This window comes from Colius striatus, chromosome 3, assembly GCF_028858725.1.
Source record: "Colius striatus isolate bColStr4 chromosome 3, bColStr4.1.hap1, whole genome shotgun sequence".
Lineage (NCBI taxonomy): Eukaryota > Metazoa > Chordata > Aves > Coliiformes > Coliidae > Colius > Colius striatus.
Window position 1 is genome coordinate 49,325,652 of NC_084761.1, and position 26,182 is coordinate 49,351,833.

Genomic DNA, 26,182 nt, shown 5'->3' on the forward strand with positions numbered 1-26,182 from the left:
TTGACAGAAAGTGACTGTTCTCTCTTTTTCCCCAAAATATATAAGCAGAGTATCATAAACAGGAAACTATTAAACTCAGGGGGAGTTGGTAGAGTGAGAGCATCCAACCCTCACGTGGCTGATTCTTCAAAAGTATATGGAAAAAGAATTCTGAGACTAATATAGGGGTTTTAGGGTTTTCGGCATACTTTAAACTATAGTGTCACTTGTGGCATCTCTAATTTCCTATTATTTTACATTTGTTTCTTCTATGAACTATTTGTGCAGAGATGCCTCAAAATACAGTGCTATAGTCCTACGAAGAATGCTATATTGTTTAAAACCCTCAAATCAAGGCTGTTAGATTTTCAAGCACCTTTAAAACTTACATTTCCAGGCACTAGATAAGGAGATAGAAGGGATACTTCAAAAATAGACACTTGAAAATTGTATTTAAACATTATGAAATTTCTTCAGTTTTCAGGTTGATTTATTTTTTAATATTTGTTGCCAATATAAAACTCAACTAACGCAGTGTATGTGGCAAGGCAGCCAAAGACAATAGAAAATGATGATCACTGATGATTGCAGGTAAATACCTGCAATCAGTGCTGAAAAGAACTGGAAATGATTCATTTATAGGAAATGGCTACTTCAAGTGAAATAAACTTCATACACAGTGTTTATTATATTTTTCCCACTGACCTCCAACACTCATCTCCCTGCCAGCACCACTCATCTTACAGGAGAGTCATCTCTTCCTACAATCCAACTGCTTTGACTCCAGCATTTTCCCTCCTGAAGCTGCTGCCATCTGGAACAGCTGTTTCTTACCTCTCCACTTCATTCACCTGTCAGCTCTGTGCAAATCTCAGCTGAAAGCATTCATTTTCTGCCTTGCCCCCATTTCTATTTCCCTTGTTTTATTTATCTCCATAAAACAAAGGTGCACATGGCTGAGAATATGCATACACGCTTGGTATAGAAGATGCTGCAAATTGAGTTTTCTCCACAAAGATGACTATTTTTTTGTATCTAGGTAGCATTTAAGGGTACAAAAGACTTATTTGTTTCTAACCTCATGGAACACTGCAAAACAAAGCCACAAGTGAGTCATTTTGAAGCTAAACCTATACTGATGATGATGACATATCCCAGCAAACATTGCTAATCAACCTTTGAAGAAATAATTTTATGTTGCTGCTAAGTAACAAGGTTAAAATTAAGAAGGAAAAAAAAAAGAAAATAATGATTGTAATTAGCCAAATTCTATCCCTGTAGTGTAATTCTGTAACAAATGCCACACCGGAAGGAAGTAAACACGCACAGGTTTCATGCACACACACAAGGCAGCTGTTGACTGTGTTGCAGAACAGCGTGGCAAAACAAAGACCTTCCAGCCAACACTGCAGAGAATTCCCCTCCAGCTCCATATCACTTCCACTGGGCAGCATAAAACTGTTCTCTAAACAGTACACTCACCAGTCCAGCATCAGTTTCTCAACAGATGGACCTTCTTGAGAATCTTTCTTGTTTCTTTCACACACGGATATCCCTAATAAGCTCCTATGCTTTTTTTCCCAGTTCTCAGACTGACACAAATTCTACCTCTGACAGCATCTGGACACATAAGGAACCAGGTTAGACAAAACTCCATGCAGCCTTCACAAACGATGCTCTCTCTTGCTGCTTTTTTTCATTTTTGGATCCACTTTTACTCTGATCATTTTAAATGTAATTTACAGGTCCCTGTATCAGAGACAAATTTCAAAATTTCCACTCTAATCAATATTATATCTGATATTTTAAGCAAGCTACCTCACAGAAACCAGACAGTATCCATGCTCTAGTTCAAGAGCATCTCCACAGCTTAAACAAACACATTCATAGGTGAATTGTAAAAAACTTGTCACGGTAGTTCCTGCCTAATCATACTAGCAAGAATTAGATTAGTTTCCTTCAGAAACTAAAGCCTTAATTCATTACAGCACCTAACTTAGATACACAAAAAGTATTTTAAGAGCCCCAAACCTTAAGATTCTTTGATTCTGTGACATAATTCCTTTCAGGAGGTGGCAGTGCACAGCAGCACATGCATTAAACTTCAAACAGTGATACCAGAAATTTTATTTCATAATTGATTCTCAAATTTTAATTTCAGCTGTTAAAAAAATTAAGAAAACTTAAAAATCCACCAAGCCACAAATGCCCTGAATCATTTAGAATTTTTTTCCCACCCTCCTATAGACTTTTTTAGGTCTTTGTGTTTCATTTCAAATATATTCCATGTGTCTACATTGCACAGGTTGGGTGGGAGGAGGGTTTGGAGGCGGTATTACTTTTATTTGTTTTCTAAAAGAAAGATACGACAATGAAAAGGTTAAATACATTGTTTGGATTATTCTAATATTTTGGGAATACTTTGTTTTTCCTATGGTTTCAGGAATCATCCTCTGGTTGACAGGAGTGAATTTTCTGATGGGAAACAGGTCTATCAAAATTTTTACAGCTGGCTCAAAATGCAGCTTTTCACTACTTTTGTATGAGGTATGTTTTTGCTTCCTTGCTGTGATCACTGAAAATTTGATGCTTATTCTTTCAAACGTAGTCCTTTAAAAAAGTACAAAAAAACCTCAAACTAACAAAAATTAACAAATAAAGGGTATCAAGGGTATCAAAATTGCTTCTATAGTGAGAGCTACGTACTCTTTCATTTCCTCATGTACATCTACAAAATGAGAGAACTGGAGTGACCACAAACTTATTTGAAGTACGTGTACAAAATGAACCCTTTCAGCTGTGAGAAAAATTGTTGCAGAAACAGCTGAAGAGAAAAAGCAAATTATTTCTACAGATACCGTAAGACAACTGCTGTCCAGAAAATGGTGCAACAAAACTACTCACAAAGCAAAAAAAAAGTCTTCAAAATTATACAAAAATAGATATTGTTCATTTCTCTTCCACCCTCACTACTCAGCTGAAACAGGTCGCACACTGAACATGTCATTTCTAACTGTACTCAAGGAGTATTCCCATGATTGCATCAAGAGATGACATGCTGACACAGCAACTACTTCGCACCAGTTTCCCTCTCCTGCTTTATTAGTATGTCATTACTTTCAGCTTTATTTCAGAATCTGGATGAGGACAGCACAAATGTAATTCTCTACTGGCTTTTTAAAAACCCTCAGCACATCAATAATGTTCTGTGGCTTAGCAGACAATTCTTTGTGTTTAACTGTCACATTCACACTCAACCACATCACCATAAATCTGTCAATTTTAATGAATATAGGTCAAATTCTATAAATGTTCAATAAGTTCACCAACTACCAATGACATCATTAGAAAAGCTTTTTGAAGATCACTTATCCTACTGACCCATAAGTATAAAAATATAATCCAAATTAGATACTATCAGCTATTTCTTGAGTAATTTGTGCAGCCTATTGGAATCAGCCCAGAAAATACAAAAATGGAAGACAAATGTGTCATGACTGCAAGGATGGAGTGTGAAGTGATTTAAACCAATATTCTTTTTTTATTGACTAAGAAAGGACAAAGACGACTGTTTTCAGTGTTATCAAGTATTATAATTTTATTATCTATGAAAGTATGATATTTGTGGACCTCAGTGGCCTGTATTAGTCCCAGGAAATTAAGCACCTAGTTTCAAATAGGAGGGGGAGTACATGGATTAAATGCTATTGTCAATTGAGGTCACAGTTCAATTTCAGCACGTAAGTTTGATTTTTACTTTATAACATTTCACACACATACCTCATCAACAGAGGCAATGCACCGTTTGCCCAACAATTTGCTAGTTCACAAGTCTAGGAATGTTTGGAAAGAAAAGGAAGGAAATGGGTAACTTTTTGAGTGACTATGTGATGTTCTCAGCAACTGATGATTCTACGAAAAATTCTTTATCCTATTCATATTGTCTGCCTGTTCCTGTGTCTGAATAAAATTCTACTGTATCTTCTCAACTGCTGCTATTACATTATTATTCTGAAACAAAAACTTAACACAGCTGATTGGAGAAGGACGACCATGTTGTCAACACTCTGAACTGGAAGCTAGGTTTTAAGTCCTCATAGCGAACTTCATCTGAGATGTCCTTCAGGGCCATGAGTGCATCACTACAGTTCTAGCTCTCAAAAAAGGGTTCGGAGACAGTAACTTCTGGGGGCTCAAATCAATAAGACTGATATGTGAGATCCAGAGATTCCCCGTGGAATAAAATCTCATGTTATTTGTAGATCATATGAGTGTCTGCTTAGGAGCAATTTTACAGAATCTTTTCATTTTTAACTATATGGCAAATGCTGTTCCACAGCACATACTGTCATGTCTAATGGAACCAAGATATATAGAGAGCTTTAGAAAGCAAATTATATTGTAATGGGATTATTGTCAACAAGAACAAGAGGGACTTGACAGTCTGAGAGTCTGACTGTGCTTACAAAGGATTTTAGAAGGTCACACACAGAGACCTTCCCTTGTGTTTACAGTTCCCATTACCATGATATTCAGCATGCACTAATACACTTGGATCCTAAATTTGACTTGTGACAAATTTAGAACTGCTAAGTTTCTCTATTGACTAAGGCAGTTGAGTACGTGCAATCACATCTTGATTTTGTCAATGAAGGGAAAACATGAGCATGCTTCACCTTTTTCCTTTAAGTTGACTAAGTCTCTAACCCTTCAGAAAGGGCACAGTAAGCTTGAATTTTTCACTGAAGTACAAAGGGACTGAAAATCCCCCATCTACTTACTACAAGGAGGGATTTTCCAGTAGATATGTCCTCAGCTACCTCTCAAGTCACACTGCGGATACCAGGCATGGCACAGGGCTCGTCCATCGAGCTCCCCAGCCCTTGTGGATAACAGTTGGCTCACACGGGCTTTAGCTCAGTCCTGAAGCAGTCTCTTGCATACGAAGCCATCAGCCTCATGCGTTTGCTTCCCAGAGAGTCCCTACTGTGTACCATGGGAATCTTGGAACCAATGTGCATCTTGGCCAAGCTGAAGTTTCTTGAAAACACTACTTGTTTGTTCATTTAATTTTTCAAAACTTTCACAACTCTCTTGATGACAGTGAAAGAGACAGATGGGTAGGCCAAGGAGGACTTGTGCCAGCTCCTTCTGCAGAGAAAGTAATGTCCACTTGCCCACCAAACTGTAAAGGTAAGATTTTTCTATATATTTAATATTTTTTAAAGCACAGCTCAAGAAATTGTGAACAATACGTCAGCACATATCTTTCACTATTTATCATCAAAGAAAATTAATCAGTCTAACAGAATGTGTTTGTCAACACTAAATCTACACATACATATGGAAGGTCTACTTGTGAGGTTAAGTGGCACAGGCAGGACCAGAGAAACTTCTCTGCAGTTCCTTGATTATAATTGATGCAAGACTGCTCAACCAAAAGAAGCACTAGACTTACTGTCATTTTTTTTTTAAAAAAGGACTTTTGTACAGATCTGCTTCTGATAGAGAAGGGTTAAGGTTTTTCCCAAGCTATGCCATAAGCAATGGCAGGTTCCCTGAGATTGCTGAGAGTAGTTGACCATACATTACATAACTCTGCATATGGGTTGCCGCTATCTCAAAACCACATTCTTTAATCAAACATAATTGCATACATTTATAATCTAATTTTTAAATAGAAATAATTGTAAATCCACAATCCACACCTAATCAGAACACATGAAAAGCCAAAACACATAAAATCTCAATTATTTTTCAAGGAAGATACCCTCTCTTCAAGTCCTGCCATCTTGTTCTGCAATGTAGTGGATGTACACAAATGAACTGTGTGATATTGGTATTTAGGAATTAAAGAAGCTGCCTTCTTAGATAGGCAAAATTAAATCAAAGATTAAAGAGCTGGACTGGAGGATCAAAGAGATTTCTACTATGTTTCCCCATTAACATCCAAATTCAGCAAATGCTTTTTATGCACATGCCTAACTTAAGGCATTTGAATATTCTCTCTCAAGTCACACCTTAAAATGAGACTCTGATGAGTTTATGCTGTCAACTTTGTATGGCCACACTAACCACTCCAGAAGGTACTTCCGCCTACTCTGGGAGTTACACCATAAAAAATACACAGTCCATTTCTGTTACTTTTAATCCCTTGTTTACAACATAGCTATAGGGCTGGAACATCATGTAAATGACATGGCCATTCCTTCCATTTGTTGCTTTTTGTTTTATTACTTTAAATATTTGAAACAAAAAAAAAAAATTAATGACAAATTGTGCAGGTTTTTCAATCTGGCATACTGCTAGAGGCAAAGTTTATTTAAAATATAATGAAAGCAAGGAAAGTGCAGTTATCGTCTAAACACAAAAGCCTCTAATTCTGCTGAAGCACAGTTGTTCTTTAATGTCCCAATCTCCCAGTAAAACAACCACTATAACTCTGCTTGTTTGTAAGTCTGTTATTTGTTTCAAATGATTTGACTACAGGAGGGTATTCCACCGTATTACACTTTTTCATTTTCTGCTTCTCTTTTTTTCCTCTCTAGACTATACTATCCAGTTTTGGAATATTAAGGTAGCTTGAAAGTTTGACAAAGAAAATGAAGACTCAGCTTTTTATGAGCTTTTCTGAACATATTTACATACAGTGAAAGCCAATGCTTCAGGTATTTTATGTAAAACCTGTTAATTTTCATTCATTTAGAGATTATCTGAGATCAACTTGGCCACAACAGGTGCTGGAGATCTGTGGAACTACTATGAAAATTTGAGAAGTACTGCTCTCACAGTTTCCTGTAACAGTACGTAAATTGTATTTTACTTTTTTTCTGTTTAATTCTATTGCAACATAGTGGATACACATCAGTGTCATTGGGAATTGCATTCACATATGGCAGGAACAGATTCTAAAATCTTATCTTCCTTGTTTACACTATCCATCGGGTATGTATGCACTCGTACAAATACTTTCCAATCACCATTGATTTATTTTAGGCTCACTCTGACAGACATTTCTAATTGTTCTTCAGTTTAAGCTAAAATTTTACACTTATATTTAATACTATAAAGGGTACAATTTGTGAAAATCATCTGCTGAGTCTCATTTAAAAAACAGCTGCCATTTGCCAGTCCTCTGTTGTGAAGGCTTATTGTTGGCTAGAGAAAGAGGGCAGACGGAGAAGGTGGCAAAATACTGGGAGCCTAATAAAAAAAAACAAAACAAAACAATTCAGGTGCAATTTTTTCCATGCAACATATAATCAAAGGTATCTTAAAAAAGCAACCGTAGAAAATCTCCTGGTAAAAAATAAAGTCCCCTCTCTACTGCTCTACATTCTCATTAACTTAAGTGATCCTTCAGTAGAAAAGGAGTATAAAAACTATTATATAAAAGGGATAACAATTGATGTACATCTTGAATTTTTATAGCCAACTAATTGATTACACAAATTACAGAGAAACAAATAATTTGTTCCCACAACTTGAAAAATACTGCACAAACGCCTTTTGCGGCACTAGAGACTGCTATCTACTTCTGGAGATGCATCAGGGCACAATATTATCATCATATAAACTATACATTTTATATACAATATACCTTTCACAGGATAAGAATTAAGATATGTGCTGTGCACTGTTCCACTATAAACTTGATGTGGTGATTAACTACAGTGATAACATCTTCACATTCATTATCCAGCAAATGAGATGATAATAAGGAGGAGCTCCTCATATTTTCTATCATATCCATAGCTATCAAGTTGGGGTCTAGCTGTGAAAAGCTTCTCGTTTGATAGATATTATTGCCACATTATTAATATCCCCTATAGAAAGTTAGAGTGATGATCATAAATTTGCTGAATAGTATGTGCATTCTTGAAAAAAAAATATTAAAAAGAAACCTTATCATGTACATTCACAGCTTGGTTATATGCTGGTATAGAACTAGAGTAAACACTGATTTGATGTACGATTTTGTCACTTTTATTAGCTCCTACCTGTGAATGCAAGAACATCCCACTAAGCGATGTCAACAAGGATGACTGCATTCCTAAAAAAACCCTAAGCTGTTGTTAAGCATTTGTCATTGCTTACTGTCTTCCCGTATTCGTTGCTGTGCTTCTTTGTGCAATTCTGTTTTGTACTTTTTTTGAAAGACAAACTAATGATTTAACTAATCAAATGATGCAGAGTGTTAGGTAGAGAAGGAGGGAAGACTGCTGCCAAACTGTTTCTTTATGGCATGGAGCAGCTGCAGCACCTTACTCCACTAACAGCTGAACTTTGTGGAGAATGAGATTACCAATATGCTATAGACATTGTTAATACTCAAACATATGCCCGCAGACACACACAGAGACATAAAAGTGCAAAGATTTCAGTGTAAGATTTTCCTCAAGGGAATTTTGCTGCTTTTTCATTCTTATTTCACTTTAAAATTTACACAAGCCTTTTTTAGCAAATAGTTTAATCATTTCCTGCAGTAGAGCTGCCATACAATAGCAAATTACACATATTGACACTAAAGATTGCCATTGGGAGGGTATTACAGGAATAAGAGGTTATTCCTTGAGTACCACAGAGTATATAAATCCAAAATCCTATTCATTGTAAAAAATAAGGGAGAGGTAATGAGTTAGCATATCACAGACTCACAGAATGCTTGGGTTGGAAGTGACCTTTACAGATCATCTAGTTCACCTATCCTACTATATAGGCAGAGACATCTTCCATTAGAACACATTACTAAAAGCCCCATTCAACCTGACCTTGAACACATCTTCCAACAATGAGGCATCTACAGCTTCTCTGGGTAGAGAACTATAGACAGGTACCTGTCTAGTCTCATAGTCATCTAGCCCATTTTCTTCCCAAGGCAGGACTGTCTTCTAGAGTGCAATTTACATTCCAATTAAAAATTAACATATGTAATCTCTTTCACTCTTAAGTCATAGAGGGTAACAAATGTGGAAGCACTTAATTTCCAACTTCAACATAAAAAATACCTGTTTCTACTAACCTGTTTCTTATTTACTTCTCAGTACAGATTTTGTTGAGCTAATCTTACTCTCCTTAATTGTAAACTTTGTGTTTTTTTCATTTTGGTAAAAGGACATCCCATGCTGCTTTAAAATTTGCTCTCCAAATATTGAAGGCTAAGAGCTCAAAGTAAATTCATGATCATTCATGGTTATTGAATACTTGAACTCCTTGACATTTTTTAATAAAAGATTATACCACATAATCTTTGTAATTCTTACCCAGAGTGAATAATCTACTTTCACAATTCATAATTTACACGTGTGTTTATTAAAAAAAAAAAACAGATTCTCAGAAAATAACTGACAGCTCAGCTGAGCTAAACTTTTTATTTAAAAAATTTTACCCAACAAATCATAGTAATAATGCTTTTATTTTGGAAAGGGGAACGGAAGAAGTGGAGAATAAGGAAAGCTTAATTCCGTCCTACGAGACACATCAAATGTCACCAAAAAAGCCTTAAACTCCTTTAAACTCCTTCAGTTCTGAACTGCAATTTGACTTCAGTTTTGTTTTAAATAACCCTAGAGTTCTTAAGTAATGTAAAACTCTGAAAATTATAACGCTGTTATATGAAATGCCTGTGAATTTATCCTTCCCAAAGGCTCACTGCAAGTCAATTAAATGTAGTTGAGTTCTTCTAAAGAGTAGTTCATAGGGTGCAAGAGATATTTGCAAAAAATATTAAAAAAAAAAAATCAAGCCATAACTTCTGATTTAAGACAGAAACTTAAAAGTGTTGGCTTATATTACTTTTGTGCTTCTAGAAGGCAAAATTAGATGAGAAGGTATCTGGGCTATTTCCATAAATTCTGAATGGTCCAAGACATCTCTTTCAATCCAAATAATCCCTTCCTCTTTCTCACATTTATATGCAGTTTTATTTATTTTATTGCAGTGATATGCAATACGCTACTTAGAAACCTGAGAACCTATTACTCTACCATTTAAGCAAATAACCACAGAAGAAATAAACAAAGCATGATGTCAACCTCCAGCTCCAGGTCCACAGTTGTTACAAACTCAAATCACCCCAAGTTCACAAACGTTTTTGAGAAACTAGCTGGACCTTTGATTTTTTTAAATTAAACCTAGGATCATGAATTTCTGTTATATTCTGTCAAGAAACACTTATAAAAAGCCATATGCAAGTGACTGATTCTATTCACATTTTAGAGATTAAAGAATATTAAAAGCAGATGTGCAGTGACTTGCTCAATTAGTAATTAGTTGCCTGTCAAAATTAGAAAAATCTAATAAAAACCTGATTATTCAACGTACTTGTCTTTATTTCTATCACTTCACACATATAATCTTGGAACACTAATATTAAAATAACAGTAAGTGCACTATTATTATAGATCCCACTTTATCTTAAAATCTCCTAAGGAATGAGGTTTGATGTTCTTCTGTTTCAGGAGGTTTAGGAGAGGATTTTGTGGGGTTTTTTTTTCTTGGTTTTTACTTTTGTTTGTTTGTTTGTGCTTATTTAAGTGAAGTGTCTGTAAACTGAAGGTGTCAAAAATCTTTTCTGTAGTATCTTGAAAAAAATCATTCTAACTTCAATAGACTTCATATCCAGTAATTGAGGCAAGGATTTTTTACAAATTTTACCATCTTATTCAAACTAGAAAAAATAACAAAAAAAGTCAAGATTAAAAGTAACTAAAGAAAATAAAAGTTAAAATTATACAGGAAAAAAAACAAGAAAAAACATTGTCACTAAATAAATTAAATTTAACCTGCAATCTAGAGATTTGAAAGTGAATTTAAAAGATTCCAGAGGTGATGCTTGTGTAGGGATAAAAATTGGTTTTGCTAATGAGTGATCTGCACTGATCAATTGAAGTTTGTGATGGGCCAACCAAAGGGACCAAAAAGCACTACGACAGCAGCCAATTGTATCCTGCAGATCATTTTGAGAAAATTTTCTTAGAAATTTACAAAAGTGATAAAAAAGAACAGGGAAAATCCTCACTATTATAGAATTTATTTTGTTTTTCTTTTTACAAAGGCACTATTATAACATAAAATAGTTCCTGTTACTGACATCCTGGGAACAGATCAAGGGTTTGTTTCCTTTGAGTCAGCAGAACAGTGCCTGTAAACAATGTGCATTTTATTTTCTGTCACATTTAATAAGTACTTAAAGGATGTATGCACAGGGAAACTCGTGCGAGAAGCATAACCTTCACATCAGTTTAAGAAACCATAATTCTTATAAACTGCTTTTGCAACTTTGAGGAAACAACCCCAGTAATCACTGCACATAAGAAACATAAACATTAAGGGAAACTGGGAAATTATTTTACAAAGCAGAGGACACATTTTATGTTCAACTGTAGAATTTAAATTCTGCCCTCCTTTGCACTTAAATAATTCGGTGGGTACATTTAGCTGTATTTTCCAATTACTTCTGACTTAATCAAGTCCTTTCATGGTTTGGGAAAAGACCCGTAAACTTGGTTGACATTGACTGCCTGTAGGCCTGTCACGTGATTAGACATAAAGCTTTACAATTTAGCTACAGTTTTTAAATTTCCTTATTACTTTATGACACATTATTGAATCATTTTAATCAATTTTTACTATATTATTACCAATTAATACTAAGTATTTTGAGTATATTGTGGCACATTTGATATGGGAGAATGATGAATTAATTTGCCAAATTACTCCACAAGACTATGCAAGATTTCTACCTAATATAAATGTTTCTTGTGTCCATAGTCATGGTACTTGATTTCCTTACCAGAGGTTAGCAAAAACTCTGCAAAATCAAGTACTGCTACAGGAATTCCTCAGTAGAATATCCTAAACACAACTGGTTTCTCAGAATATTTTGGTTTTATATATATATATATATACAAATATTCATATACATACTCATGTATTTCTCTTGTTGATCTATTTCCAAGCAAAAAAAGGATAACTAAATATTATATACTTAATAGTAACAGAAATGGCATTTCTAGGAATCATACTGCAGTTGCAGGCATGGATCCAAACCCCTCATTTTTAAAAGTGGGTATTTCTTTACTGTTGCCGTGATTTACCATTCTAGATCGTCACTGTACAAGCATTTATTTTTTGTAACAAAGCAAAGTTTATTGTGGGATTCCTAAGGAAGCGGAAAACTCTACTGCCCAGGATTTGGGAGCTTTGTACATACTGCTTAGCAACAGAGTTATGTACACTAAACAGGCCTTTAAAGAGGAATATTTACTGATCAAGTGGGACTACAACAAATATTCACATCTAGATCTCTTCCATATCCTGTATCCCAGATACAATACAATGAGAGTCTGTACTTTGATATGCAGCTTGAAAATCAAATTTTATGTTACAATCCACAGTGTCATGATAAAAATTCATCTTCCTTCCTCTTGAAGAAAAAAAAAAATCAGAACGCAAAGCTAGCTAATACTCTACAGAAAAAAACAAAATCATTGGATTTACAGGACAAGCAAAAAGTATTTCCTTGATTTTTGGATTTCAGATCATTTTCTTTCAGTATTACCCTTTCAACTTCTAGTCATCCCAGTGAAACAACTCATGATGGTTTCTTTCACAGGTTGAAGAAAATAAGCCTCACAAAGTATCTTACCATTCACACATAAACTTTTTCACTTTTTATCCCCTTCTCTGTTTTTACACATACAGATAAGATCATTTTTCTCTTGGGTCTTAGAAATAAAATGCCAAAACCTCCTTAAAGATAAGACAAAATTTGCACCACGCACTACAGAGGAACACAGAGCACTGCAAGATGTGTGACTATCCTACAGAATTTTCTCATCTTTCTCTTGACATCTCTCCTTCATTTTCATGGCTCTGCATCAATAGACTTTCAACTATCACCTGGACAACAGAATGTCTTCACCAGTGCTGCAAATACATCTGCTACAGAGTACCAGGATGCTGTGATGTTGGCCAGCATATTTTCATGGAATCTAGCTTAAACCAAGACGGAATAAAAGTAAGCAGGGATATTGAGCACCTTTTACAAGTTCATCCAAAATGTCCTCGCATACAAGAGGAAATTGCAGGACTCCCACTCCCTCCACTGTGTTTCATAGGTGCGGGACTTCATACATCCAACTCCTGTAGAAGATTCACAGCTGTAAATCCCAAGGGACTTTCATCTTATACTTCTCTGCTTCTCGCAACACAAGAAAGGGTCAGGTTTGAAAGCAGACCTTTGTCATCAGCTATGCTTTTAGAAACCAATATGTACTCCAGATTCGGCTTCATCTCAGAACAAACAAAACACACATGCAGACCATGAATGTTTCTCATCTAAGCGCCAGTAACTGATAAAAGTTTGATACTTGGGTAACTTTTTGCTCTGCAGAATACATAAAGAAAGCTATTCCACCTCATATAAACTGACTTTAGAATAATTACCCACCCTCAGAAGATTTTAGTCTCTTTCTGCTTATCTTACTTGTCTGTGTCTGAATACAGATGTTCAGAACATTGAGAAGAAAATTTTTACTCAGGTTTGAAGATTAATGACTTACTGTATCTCCCTTCTCTACTTAAAAAACTCTTTTAAAAAAGTCTTTATATAAGGTGGCAGGGAAGTTCCCTTTCCTATCTGCACAGGATATATAAATAGAAACATTACTCTAAAAGGTCACATTGTTATATTTACAGTCTGCTATAAGACACCTTGCAACATGAATTCATGGAAACTTTGATCAAAAAATGAAAAAAACATATTCCAGCTCACAGAAGGGGAATATTGTATAGAATTATCTTCTATGCATACTCATGCAAACACACTCTCCAAAAGAAAATGAAGATGCAAAAGAATATGCTTCCCCAAAGAGAAACAGTACATTGTATTTTGAAAGTGAAGGCAGAGCCTTCTAAAAGTGTCATAAAAATTGGTCAGGTAGAAGTAAGGATTAGAATATATACTCCAGTGTTCTGGTTTAGCAAGGAGCAGCTTTTGACTTAGTAACAGGGGGAGCAGGTTGCAGTGAAGACCCGGTAAAGAGTTTGCGGACTCTCCCCCGGCTCCTGGGTTCAGACCCACCTCCGGCCCGGCTGGGCCAATCTGGCGCCTCTGCGATCACTATTTAGGGGACAGGAATTCGGAATGCGAGTCAGGAGGTGTAAGAGTTTTACAAGATGGAGGCGACCACGCGGACCCTTCAGCCAGAGAAGGAGGAAGGAAGGAGAAGCAGTAGACCAGAGACTCCTCTGCAAGCCGTGGCGAGAATGCAAGCTGTGCCCCTGCAATCTATGGAGATCCATGGCAGGACCGAGAGTTACCAGCAGCTCCATGTGAGTGAGCCCGGACGGGCGAGGGACTGTGTGGGGAGACGGCCATGGCCCAGGCCGTGCTGGAGAGCCTGCACGTCGCAGAGCAGCCCCACACGAGAGGCAGAGAGGAGCTGCAGCCTTTGGAATAAGTGCGCGTCGGAGCAGCCCGTGCAGGGCTGCCATGCGTGTGAGTTACCCCACGGACTTGCAGGGAGGACTGGTGTGGAGTTCACCCGTCCTGAGGAGGGACAAACGGCAGAAGCTATTGGGAACAGACTGACTGAGACCCCCACTACCTGTCTCCCCAAACCGTTCAGGAGGGGACAGGGTAAAAACACCCGGATCAGGGCTCTGAGCCCGGGAAGAGGGGAGGTGTGGCAAGAAGGTGTTCTTAAAAAGGCTGGTTGGACTCTTCATTGTTGTATTACTCTGTGTTGTTTCGGTTTGGTTATGTTTTGAGTTTTTGGGGTGTGCTTTAGTTGATGTTGCATTAAATTGTTTCTCTGTTTTCTTCCCCAAACTGAGTGGCCTGGTCTGTTTTGTCCTGATCCTTAAGCAGCAATTAAGCTCTCCCTGCCCTTGAGCAATTCTCAGCCTCTTAGGTACTCGAGGCTAATCGTGGTCTTTGTTCCCTGATGGGCCTAAACCAGGACATCCAGTATATATGAGTGCATGTCTTGAACTTCGTTTTTCATGAGTGCTTATAACTCAAAAGAATAAAGATTAAAAAAACCAAAAACGGCTGCTTCCTTTAAGTAAACATTTAACAGAACTGAATCATTATAAAATTTGATGGTTTTCACCTAAATTCCCACAAATCAATTCTTCCAGCTTACTATTCCATATGACAGTATAAGAGTGCACTTACCATACTAGAAAGATAAATCCAGATACAAACAGCATTTTTTGCACTTGTTCTTTTCATATTAGGTTACTTTACTCTCAAAAATATACAAAAGAGTTAGAACTCCAAACAAAAATAACTGATTTCACATTAAGAGATAGAAAAATTTATGTACAATATAAAAGAATGATTAGGAATGATTGAGCAACCGTAATCACTGCTTAAATACAGAAGAGAGTGATAATAAATTCTCATAACAAGATTATTTTTTCTAAGACTCTAACCGTAAACAGCTATCTGTGCATCCTTCATCAATAGTATCTTTATTTTGTAGTCTGTGTTTCCAAAAACATTTGAGGAATCAATTGTAATATGGAATTCTACTTGCATTTAAATAATAAATAAATATGCTTTTGAAAATATTTTCCAGTAACTGCTTGGCTGCTTTTTGCAGCCTTTTCACTATCAAATACTACGATAATTTTCTAGCAACCACACCCAAATCATTTTATCACTTCCAGAAAGAGTAGAACCAAGTTTCAATGACCATGTGGCTCTACTGCAAAGCATGCAAGTACAAAGTTACCTTCAGATACTGGAAATCTTATCTATGTTTTTAAAAACATATTCATTATTTCAATAAGAAGAGAGCCTATAAAAGAGGGAGGTTTAAGTAGCACAAAGGAAAGCAATCATGATAATCACAGATATATCCTGAAACAGTCATGGTAGGGATATAAGTGCTTCTTTGAGTAACTAGAACTAATTTGCAGAAAGAATATATGTGACTCATTTCTTTAGCAACTTGAAAAACTCTGTGAGTCTTGGGAAGAGCTTGACACTTCACCTATATCTTCAATATATTATCAATGCATACAGGACTGCTTGATATCTCTGCATGGCTCAGGTACAAATCGTGATCTTTAGAACAAAACCATTCAAAATCAGATTCTTACCAAGCACTGGCAACTCAGTGGTGGTAGGTCATGGAAATTAAAAAGACAAAAGTTTTTACCAACTCTTACTCCAGAAAGCAACAAATCACCGGAAAACACAGATTGAAACCCTCCATCAAGAATCTTCATAATCCATCAGTTTCAGTTACACTATAAATGAAATGAACATCTATTTTTTAAATATATTTAAATATATTTAATTTTTAACTGCAAATCCTACAAACAAAAGTCAATGTGGAAAGAGAAGCTCTAGAACCTGCAGATGAGAGTAAAAAAAAAAAGAGGCAGAAATGGCAGCAAGTTACTATAGCTTTGCATTACTTCCCATGGATTTCCAGATGGATTGGAGGCATTATCCAGGCAACCTGAAGTGGCTGTGGTTGTTTTACAACAGAATGCTATTGTGCAAGTGAAGTGTCCTATGCTGAGGTACTACAAATATAGAGTAATTGGAGGTTAATTTTTTGCATGTCATTTTCAAGCATCTCTCTTGCCAAAATAAAGGGTTTGGCAAGTGATTAAACAGTGGCTGCTGGTTGTACTTAAAGGAAAATGGAGCGCAGGCCGCACTGTTAGCTGCAAGGTAAACACATTCTTGAAGAACAGCTGATCATGTGCCACCCTAGGACTCAAGGTAATTGAGGTCTGAAGCAGAAAAACAGCATTTACAAGGTGCAGACAGTTTATTTCCCACAAATTTCAGCAGACTCAAACACTGTGCTGTGTAGCACAAGAGAAAAGCTTAGACAGTCAGCATTTGCTAGGCTTATTTTTATAACAGGCCTTTCTCATGTATGTATATTACTCTTTATCATTATTACTATTAAGCTATAAGATCTTCCAAAGCTGCTCACTAATCAAAACCCCACCAGGACTGTCCATTTGCAGCTGGAGAATACAGTGCCAAAAAAATATTGTGGAGGAAAGAGACACTTCCTTCATCTTTGCTGCCTTTTAAAGGCAGGCATGCCAACTTCTGACAGAAGAATGAATAGAGCCAGTCATGCTAAACATGCATCCTATTGTTTTGGGCTGTGTTGGTCAGATCCACTGTCAACACATTTTCTGTTTCTCCTTCTGCCTCCCCCCACCACCGTCTTTTGTTGCTGTTGTTGGCAACTTATACTCATCCCGTTGGAGTCAACAAGAATATGTTGCAAACCACGCTACATCTGCCAGAGTCACTCTTTTAAAAAAACACACACACAATTAATTTTTTTTTTTCTAAAGGGCTCCAAAAAAAACCCCTCGAGAAGCAGGAAATGGTTTCTCCCTTTTTAAAAAAAACACTCTCTTGGGGAAAGTCACTGGGGAGGGAAATTCCCTCCTCACTACAAGGCCATGAGTGTTTCAGAAGAAGGTACTGGTCAGGGGGACATACACCTCTCCAACACATGAATGTGTGCTGCCATACATGCATATATACATATATATATATATATATATATGTACATTTGTATCTATTATTATTATTGCTTTACAATGACTAGGTTCTGCAAAGAGCAGTGTCCCAAAATTTAATCATGGTCTTATTAAAGATATTCAATAACTCAACCTAAGGCAGTTCTGTGTTTGCGGGCAGAAAGACTTCACATTGAGTTAGAAAGCTCAACATGGGACATGCAAGTTGGGATTCAAATGTGGACAAAGTCTGAATGCACTACAGGTATTTGAGACAATTTCTATTCCACCATTTTTAATGAAAAAATGTAACTTTTCTACCTTTTTTTTTTTTTCCACATCCAGGTAAAGAAATATTTCTTTAGGCTAAAACTAAAGTTTAAAAATTAACTACAACTTAATAAATGCTAATGAAAACTGGTTTATCTTGGAAAGAGATTTATAAATCATGAGGTAAAACATTATATCCTTTAGGAAAATATTTTACTTGTAGTGTTGCAAATGGACACATTTACTAAAAAAAACACTGTCCAGAATTTCAGTAAGGTCTAGACCTTACTCAGATGAGTTTTTTTTCCATTGGTAAATGAACATATGAGTGAACCATCTCCTCAAAGAAGCACGAGATTTTAGAATGTAGAATGAATGTAGATTCAGGCTCAGAACTTCTGGAGCAAGAACAGTGACTTGCAAGAACTTAAAAGTCAATGACAAGCCAGAAGGAAGCTTTGGGTTTAGTTCATTTTCAAAACAGATTAAACTGGCAACTAGCCTTGAGCTTGAAGAACAATAAAATGTACGCACATTGCAAACTGGTTCTTTTCACGTTTCCCCTTAGGGAAAGCAACACATTTGTCTGCTTAGGGAATTTCATTCCTTGCCTTCCCTGTAGCCAAGTTATGGAATTGCCTGAAGAGATACTTATACTACAGCTGCTATGAATGAAATCAAAGATGATAAAAAGTTAAGTTGCTAGGGTTCTAGCCTACACACATTTGAAGGAAGACTGAAGTTACAGCCTACAGGGAGAGGCTGTCAAAGCAATAGATGGCAGAAAGTTACTCTGCTAGACAAAATAGGAAAGACTGCAATATCTATTCTTTATCAATCACACAGACTGCATCATGTTAGTCTTTTTAACCCTCAAGCTTCAGGAAGGAGAAGCAGGCTTCTAAGAACTCCTATAACATTGCAATGACAGGGAATTTTCCTAAAAGTGAGATCTTGAAACTGAGCATAGCTCCTCCTAGGAGGAGTGAGGGAAGGAGGCAGTCACTTAAGGTTACAGGATTTAACAGGCAAATGTAATGTAATCTGATGTAATCATTAGATTACACATTGAGAGATTTTTAAACTTTACTACTGCTTCCAAACCTTATATAGCTTTTGGAGACACCACTGAAGTATGAAAGATTTGCTAGATTACTTAGCAGTACTATCTTACTTCAAACTCTACAAATTTATGAAGAAATATGGGAAAACAAAATGGCTTGCCAAAGTTGAGTTCTTTGACAAACGTTTTGAATGGTTGTGAAAAACTGGACAGTATGGCCTATTGCAAATGAAAAAAAAAAAAACAATAAAGAAATCAACAAACAAGCAACAAAAGCACCATGTCTTTTTAAGGAAAAATATCCTGAAATTTCTGGGGTGAACCATCTGTAGAATCTGGAAACAAAAGAGTAAATTCCTCTGGGAAATTTTTCACACCCACAAGCTTCAACTTTAACTTGCTAACTAGGTAATAAGATTGATTAACAAATAATACCGTTTTCATCCTGTGGGAAAGTCTCTGAAAGAAACTTGTTATGTGACCTCAGCCTACAACACAATCAAGCATAGGTCCTCTTAAAAAGTCTCATTAATTTCCTCTTGGTTTTCAGTGTTCTGTTCACTAACGCCTGGATCCCTTTTTGCACTTTCTCTTCTCACCTCCTCTCTCTTTCAGCCTTAGCTCCATTTTTTTTCTCTGCTTCATTTACCACACTATCTCGCCTCTAGTCCTAACTTCTACTAAGCTTTTGCATTCCTTTACAGTCTCTTAGGAATGTATTTTTCAATCATACCTATGAATCCTAGAATAGGCTTTAGAATAGAAATACAATGCTTACAAATTAAATACAAAACGGTAACAAAATAAGGCTAATTACTTCTACATGGTTTTTATTTTCCACTTCAACATTGTACTCTCAGTGACACTTTTAGAGTGACTTCTTCAAAACAAAGCTATTCAAAATAAATTATGACTTCAGTTTCCCTGGCTTCCAGCTGTAGTATTACCTTAAAATTGCATATCTATTTATTTTTCATGAAAAGCTCCTTTTACATACATTTTGTCACAACCTAAACACAAATAAGTGAAAAGAGGTTACAAGAAAAGAGTGTAAGTGTTAAAAGTGCTATATTTATAAATCAACTCAGTTCAGAAGCTTACATCAATTTTAAATCAACATAATTAAATTATCATTGGCTGCTTGCAAATGGAAATATGAGCAGAACAAGTCATCAGATATATTTTTGCCCTATTTTTTGAGACAAAAAAAATACCAAAGGCTTCTGATAATAGTCAGTTTTCAATCTCACAGAAATTGTATGACAAAAAATACATGAAAAACTGTGCAATCTTTTGATACTACAGTAGTTTGGGCTAATTATCATCCATCACCATTGGAATGCAAAAAATGGAATTTGTCTTGACCTCAGATTTGTCTAGCAACTCAGAGAAACTCAGTAAACGTTCATGTTCTAAAATAATGAAAATTAATCTACCAAAGGGAGAATTCAGGAATCTTAGAATCACAGAATCACAAAATGGTAGCCATTGGAAAGGACCTCTAGCGATCACCCAGTCCAACCTCTGCTAAAGCAGGTCCACCTACATCAGGTCATACAGGAATGCATTTAGGCAGGTTTTGAAAGCCTCCAGTCTGGATTCCTTAGCCTGGATTCCTCTCTTGAGCATTTGCTTGCTCTTATCATTCAAAAGCTATGATCAGAAAAGCTTTAGCATAGTTATATGTTTTCTTTTTTAGAAGTGCACTAGGCTCGACTTGTCCCATATACAAACTTCTAGTGATTGCATACTTGATGCTTTATCAGAAGATTTTAACCTTTAATAATTACTGCTATGACATCCAGCAGCATTGCTAATCTGATGTTATAGGTTAACTCAATTGTTTCAGTATTAGATATTAAAACTAAAATAAGTTGCAAAGGTTTTTTACAGAAAGACTTAGTAGTGTAGAGTATAGGTTTTGACTTATTTTAGAAGGTCTTCAAAACAACAATTTACATCATTAGATTTATACTGGTTTTAATTTAAATAGAAATACCACATAAAGATTGAAATCAAACAGTTTCAGTGCAAGAGCAAAAATTTCTATTATTTTGCAGATACGCTGTTTCAGAGATGTCATCTTTCTTTTCTGAGAACAATAGTGCTAATTACAATATGCAATGAAGAGCATCTGGAATCTAAAAATCAACTTATGCCTGTGTAAAGACATCCATTAGCTTCACTGGGCATTGAGTCAGGCTGTTATTGCAGATCAGTCAATGTAATTCTCCTCGACATTAATGAAGTTAACATGGGAAAGAACAGCACACAGCAAACAGCTCATGACAAAATTGCCCAAAGTGCTCACCTACCACTGAAGCCTGCCCATCAGGCACAATTTCATAACCATCTGAAAACCTTCAGTCTCCAAACAATATTCTGTCGCTGACAGAAATGTTTCCCGTGACTTTTCTTCATCCATTAAAGGTTAGTACTCACTGTTATTTGTAGTTACCAAGAGGCAGAAATCTGGTACTGGTTTACAGCCATGGATATTGAGGGGTAATATTTTCAAGTTTATGAAAAGTTTCATTCTCTGCTGTTCACAGAATCAAAGTAGCAACAGGATGTCACCTCTCAGTTCACCCCTCCAGCAAACAGAAGAGATTAAAAATTTACATCCTTGTTTCCTCCTGGGGGCATGCTGCTCTAATAGAATTTATGTCATTAGCTTGGACAACCTGCAATGCATGCATTTCACCTCCACTCCTTTAGGAACAAATAATTTTGTTGAAAAAGTCACACATATACATATAAAAACCCAGGCACCATTAACCTTAAGAAAGTGAACTTGCCTCTGAAGACAAGCTTTTAGATTTCTCTCTAACTCAATAGCTGCTAACTTTACTAGGCTGAAAGCCTAGTAATACTAAACTTTGCAATAAAGAACACAGAGTCTTCTAGTCTATCGAATATGTACTAACACAGATGGAAATTAATGGCAAATCAGTCAGCTTTATTATCTCAGTACAGGATACTAACTCAGAGTAAACACTTACCCAGACAGATTAAACCAAGTGAAATATTAAAATAGGTTTAAGGCTTCAAATCACCTCATTTACATACCAAATAATGTCTGGATCACTACACTATTTTGACTGGAGAGCCTCAGAATTATAAAATGCGGCAAATATTTTTATTGCTGTTCTCTGAAATCCCCCATACTTGGAACATGAAATGCTTGCCTTGTTCTGCCCCTTGTTCTGACAGGTATCAACAGACAGCATTTTCTTTCCTAAGAAGAAAAGATACCATGCACTTAACATCACATAATGTTCTTAGTAAAATATTGCTCTGACTTCTAAAGCAAGGCATATGCTTGTATGCAAGCAATGATTTTAGAAAGCATTTGAGATGTGCTCCATTCACCTTTTCTGTCTTAGATTCTGGGTACTCAGCACCTCTAACCATCAGATCAACACTGCATGCTAAACAGCTTCTTTGTCAAAAGTTCCTCTATACTGACATACTTAAGAAAGTCAAGATCAAAACAAGTAATTCTAGTATGAAAGATTACTTGCAGAGTACACTTTTTAGAAACTTTCTTCTACACAGCTGTTTTTCTGTACGGACCAAATTACAGAAATTTAATATCTTTCATTTGGGCTCATTTTTCATTCTCCTCTTGCTTTGATGCACCTTAAATCTGTTTTCAGCCAAAACTAAGCAGCTACAAGAGATATATTTCCTCAGCAGAGCTAGATCACTGCTGCTTTGATTTCCCTAAGTCAAGTCGTCAAAGACAGATTCTGTAGAATATTTCAGATGGAAAGACTATGGGTAAAAATGTTATCAGACATAAAGACTTGAGAACTCTGGCACTTTTGGAAAACTTTATCTTGTCTGAGAGATCCTGAGTCTCAGGATCAGTGCTCTGTATCAGTAGGGTATGGAAGGGTTTCAAGGAACTGAAAAAATTTCTCCTCTCAGAAAGAAGCATGTGGGGTCAAAGCAATGAAAATTAGAAACCCACCAGTTCCAGACAAGGACTCATAGATAAGAGGAACATAGGAGTTTGCCCAGGAGTAGTGACAAAGAATAAATTGTGCAGTCATTCAAGCTGGTTGGTCAAGGAAAAAACAATGCAAGAAACTACATGGGTTTCTTGTCATACCTCCTCTTCAATAGGAAATTTTCTGTTGGAATTCTGCCTGACTTCTATATGGTTTTCATCAACATCAGTTTCTTGTAAACATTAAAACATCTTTCAGTTGACTCGTTTCTGTAGAAAATGATAACTCTGAAAATTTTTTTATACTTTAAATGAAAGTCCACCTGATGCTGATTGTAGTTTACCAAGACTCAAATGACACAAACTGTGAACTGCTCTGAGTTAGAAATATTTCTGCCCTCTCTGCAAAACTATTTTCCCTTTGTATAGAACAGAATCAGACTGAAACTTGAAAAACTTCTGCACTAAGGTGAACAACTTCAACTGATACAGAACACCATTTCCTATGCATTACATCCCAAAGACATTTTATGATTCTTACACTGCAGAATTTAAATTACCAGGCTTGCCTTTTAGCTCAAAAAAATAAAAGTTCGTGTTTTCAGACAAAAGGATCAACAGTTCCCTCTTTTCAGATGACCAGTCCCAGGAACATTATCAGTTTCAAGTTGTATTAGTCGCAGTTACTTATTTACAATCACACTCTATTGAATGGATTTTCTTCAGTTAAAAAAGGTTGATATTCGTTTGAAGAGGTGAGTGCCACTTTATTTGTGTTACAAACATACTATATAAACTATATCTAAAAATACTGGTGGGAAAAAAACCCCAGGTATTCTTTTATTCCTTACATTAATTTTGTGAAGTACATATATAGTTCCTTATACAGTAATTGTCTCGTTTTTCATACTAAGGAAGTCACTTTTAATTTTCAGTGGTATATTACTATTTTAAGCAACACAGCAAGAGAGAAATAAATACAATTTCACAACAAAATTGGCAGAGTGACACAGAATCTGACGCAGTTGCTGAAACTACTGTGAAATTGATAGTTATGAAAATAACAAGATTCTTAATTGCCAGCATCCTTTTAAATACTTTTCAACAATTCTTAAAATACCTGTTATAAAGGCACAATGAAAGAATTACATTGTAAATTATTGTCATGGTAAGGTTAAAAGGGAATTCAAATTAAAAGTAAAAGAAAAAAAGAAAAAATTGAGTATAAGTAATGAGACATGCTACACTAGCCACCCCCAATAAAGAAAAATGGTGAATGCTTGCATATTGCTACTTTCATTAGACCAACAAACTAGATAATTTATGTTCAAGAGAGAACAAGCTTTGTCACATAGCAGAATGTGTTTTTTCCATGAGCTTCATAGAAGGTAATTTTATCAAATTATATAATCCTCCATTGCTGTTTTAACAGTATAAAAAAATAAAATATATTCAGACATAATTAGCCTGCTGTTGATTTCTCTAAATGCTCAAGGATATTAAGTTATAACTTGCACAATTGCCTGAGACATATTGTTTATAGTTTACTTAAATCCAAATAAAAATGAAACACACAAACTGATGTCAATTATTCAGGCCTGATCATGGTAAAAATTTGAGGGACTTCTATGAAGCCCTGGTGGCATTTTTTTTTTAATTGTCAGAAACAAGGACAAGTAGCTGAAGACCTGTTCTTTCAATTCAGTTGCTTATACTGATTCTATATAATAAACAAAATAATAGACAATCTGATTTTGCTGTTCTTCAACCATGCAAAACTTATGGCTACCTTCTCCTGCAGATTTTTTCTAAAATATCAGGTTATCTTCACTCACAACAAACTGATCACCTGTTTACAGTATTTGCCCATATAAGATTTAATTTTCTATTTGAAAGAATAATGCTAAAGGAAAAATGAAAAAGTGTAGTCAAAAGACCCGCACTTCTCATCCAAATGTTAACCAACCCATAGCATTTCAGGGTAGTTTACCCAGTGACAAAGAACAGATTAGGTCATGAAAAAATTCATAGCACTTCAGTTTTCTCTCATAGGTTTTATTAATGAAATACAAAGGCCTTTATTTTTCAGTTAACTATGTTGTTGTGGCATATGTCTTTCTCATTAAAATATGTCAGACAGGAGTAAAGCAAACATCTGCTACCAAATAACAAAATAACCAGCATAAAACTCAGATAATACTGCTTCTGCATTACCGAATGCGTGCAAACCCTAGGAAGGGAAAACTACAGGATTCAATCAGATATAGTAAGTTCTTCAAACGGTGTATATATTAATTAAAGAGAGTTTGTAGTATAACTATATGGTAAAAAGTTTATAGAATTTAGTTCAAAATGTCATGAGGTTGCATTTTCTCTACAGTCTAGATGAATGTGTAATCCTCATTATAACATAGAAAAACAATGTAAGAATGGCTCTTGTTGAGTTATCCAGATCATGAATAGCCTTCTCGCTAGAAATACTTCTCTTTACTAGTGAGTCAATGTTGGATTTTTGGTCTCTTATCATATTATAAAAACTGAAGCTGTCAGTTATAAACCAGAAAGAACTTGGGTATTTATCTTACCTGAGCACTATAATGACTGCTAATGTTCTGAGAAAATGTTTCTTCTCAGTGCACTATCTCTTGAATGCTTTTGTCACTCAGTTGGTTCAAGAACAGATGAAGAATGCAACTCTGCATGAGTACTGCATTTAATATTACAGCTGTTAGACAACAATACTGACCTCTAGAGATAGGTCTACAGGAGAGATATGCCTTTTTTTTTTAGAATAAAAATAGCTATTTCATTGCATGCACAAGCAGTCCTGCTGTCAGATCTCTTCTAATTGCCTGCCACAGTGTTTTAGAACCAGGAGCCCTTACAGCTGCATTGAATGTAAAAATACTTATGTCTAGGGCATGTGTGGCTTCAGGTAATTTACATTGATGGTCAACTTGACCCTAAGACACCCATATCTCTGATTCTTCTTCTCTACATTTTTGTCAGCTAACAAAATAGACGTGTGTCATCAAGAAAAGACTATAGCATTATTAGTATATATTACCATACACCTTCTTAAAGTTAAGAATGGCTCTCTCTTAAAACTGTATTCAAGTGGGAAAGGAAATCTCATTTTAGGAAAGCCAAATCTTCAACTGACTCTACTGTCCTGTTGTTAAGCTACTCACTGGTACCAGATAATGTGCTCTGAACAAACAACTCAAAAGATGGTAAATAAAGATCATCTTAAAGTCAGCCTAACAAACAGCAAACAAATATATTTAATTTCTTCCTCAAAAAAAAAAGGCTCATGATCAACTTCATTAACGATTAAGGACAACAGGTAAAATTTTGGATATCTGTTCAAGGTAACAGTCAGGTGGGTCTGATGTGTC

General features: G+C 35.8%; 1 protein-coding gene across 2 annotated transcripts in view; it reads right to left on the minus strand.

Moving 5' to 3' along the window:
* The window catches only part of GRID2 (glutamate ionotropic receptor delta type subunit 2), a 737,077-nt gene that overhangs the window by 595,922 nt on the left and 114,973 nt on the right, over window positions 1–26,182 (minus strand). The window lies entirely within an intron of this gene.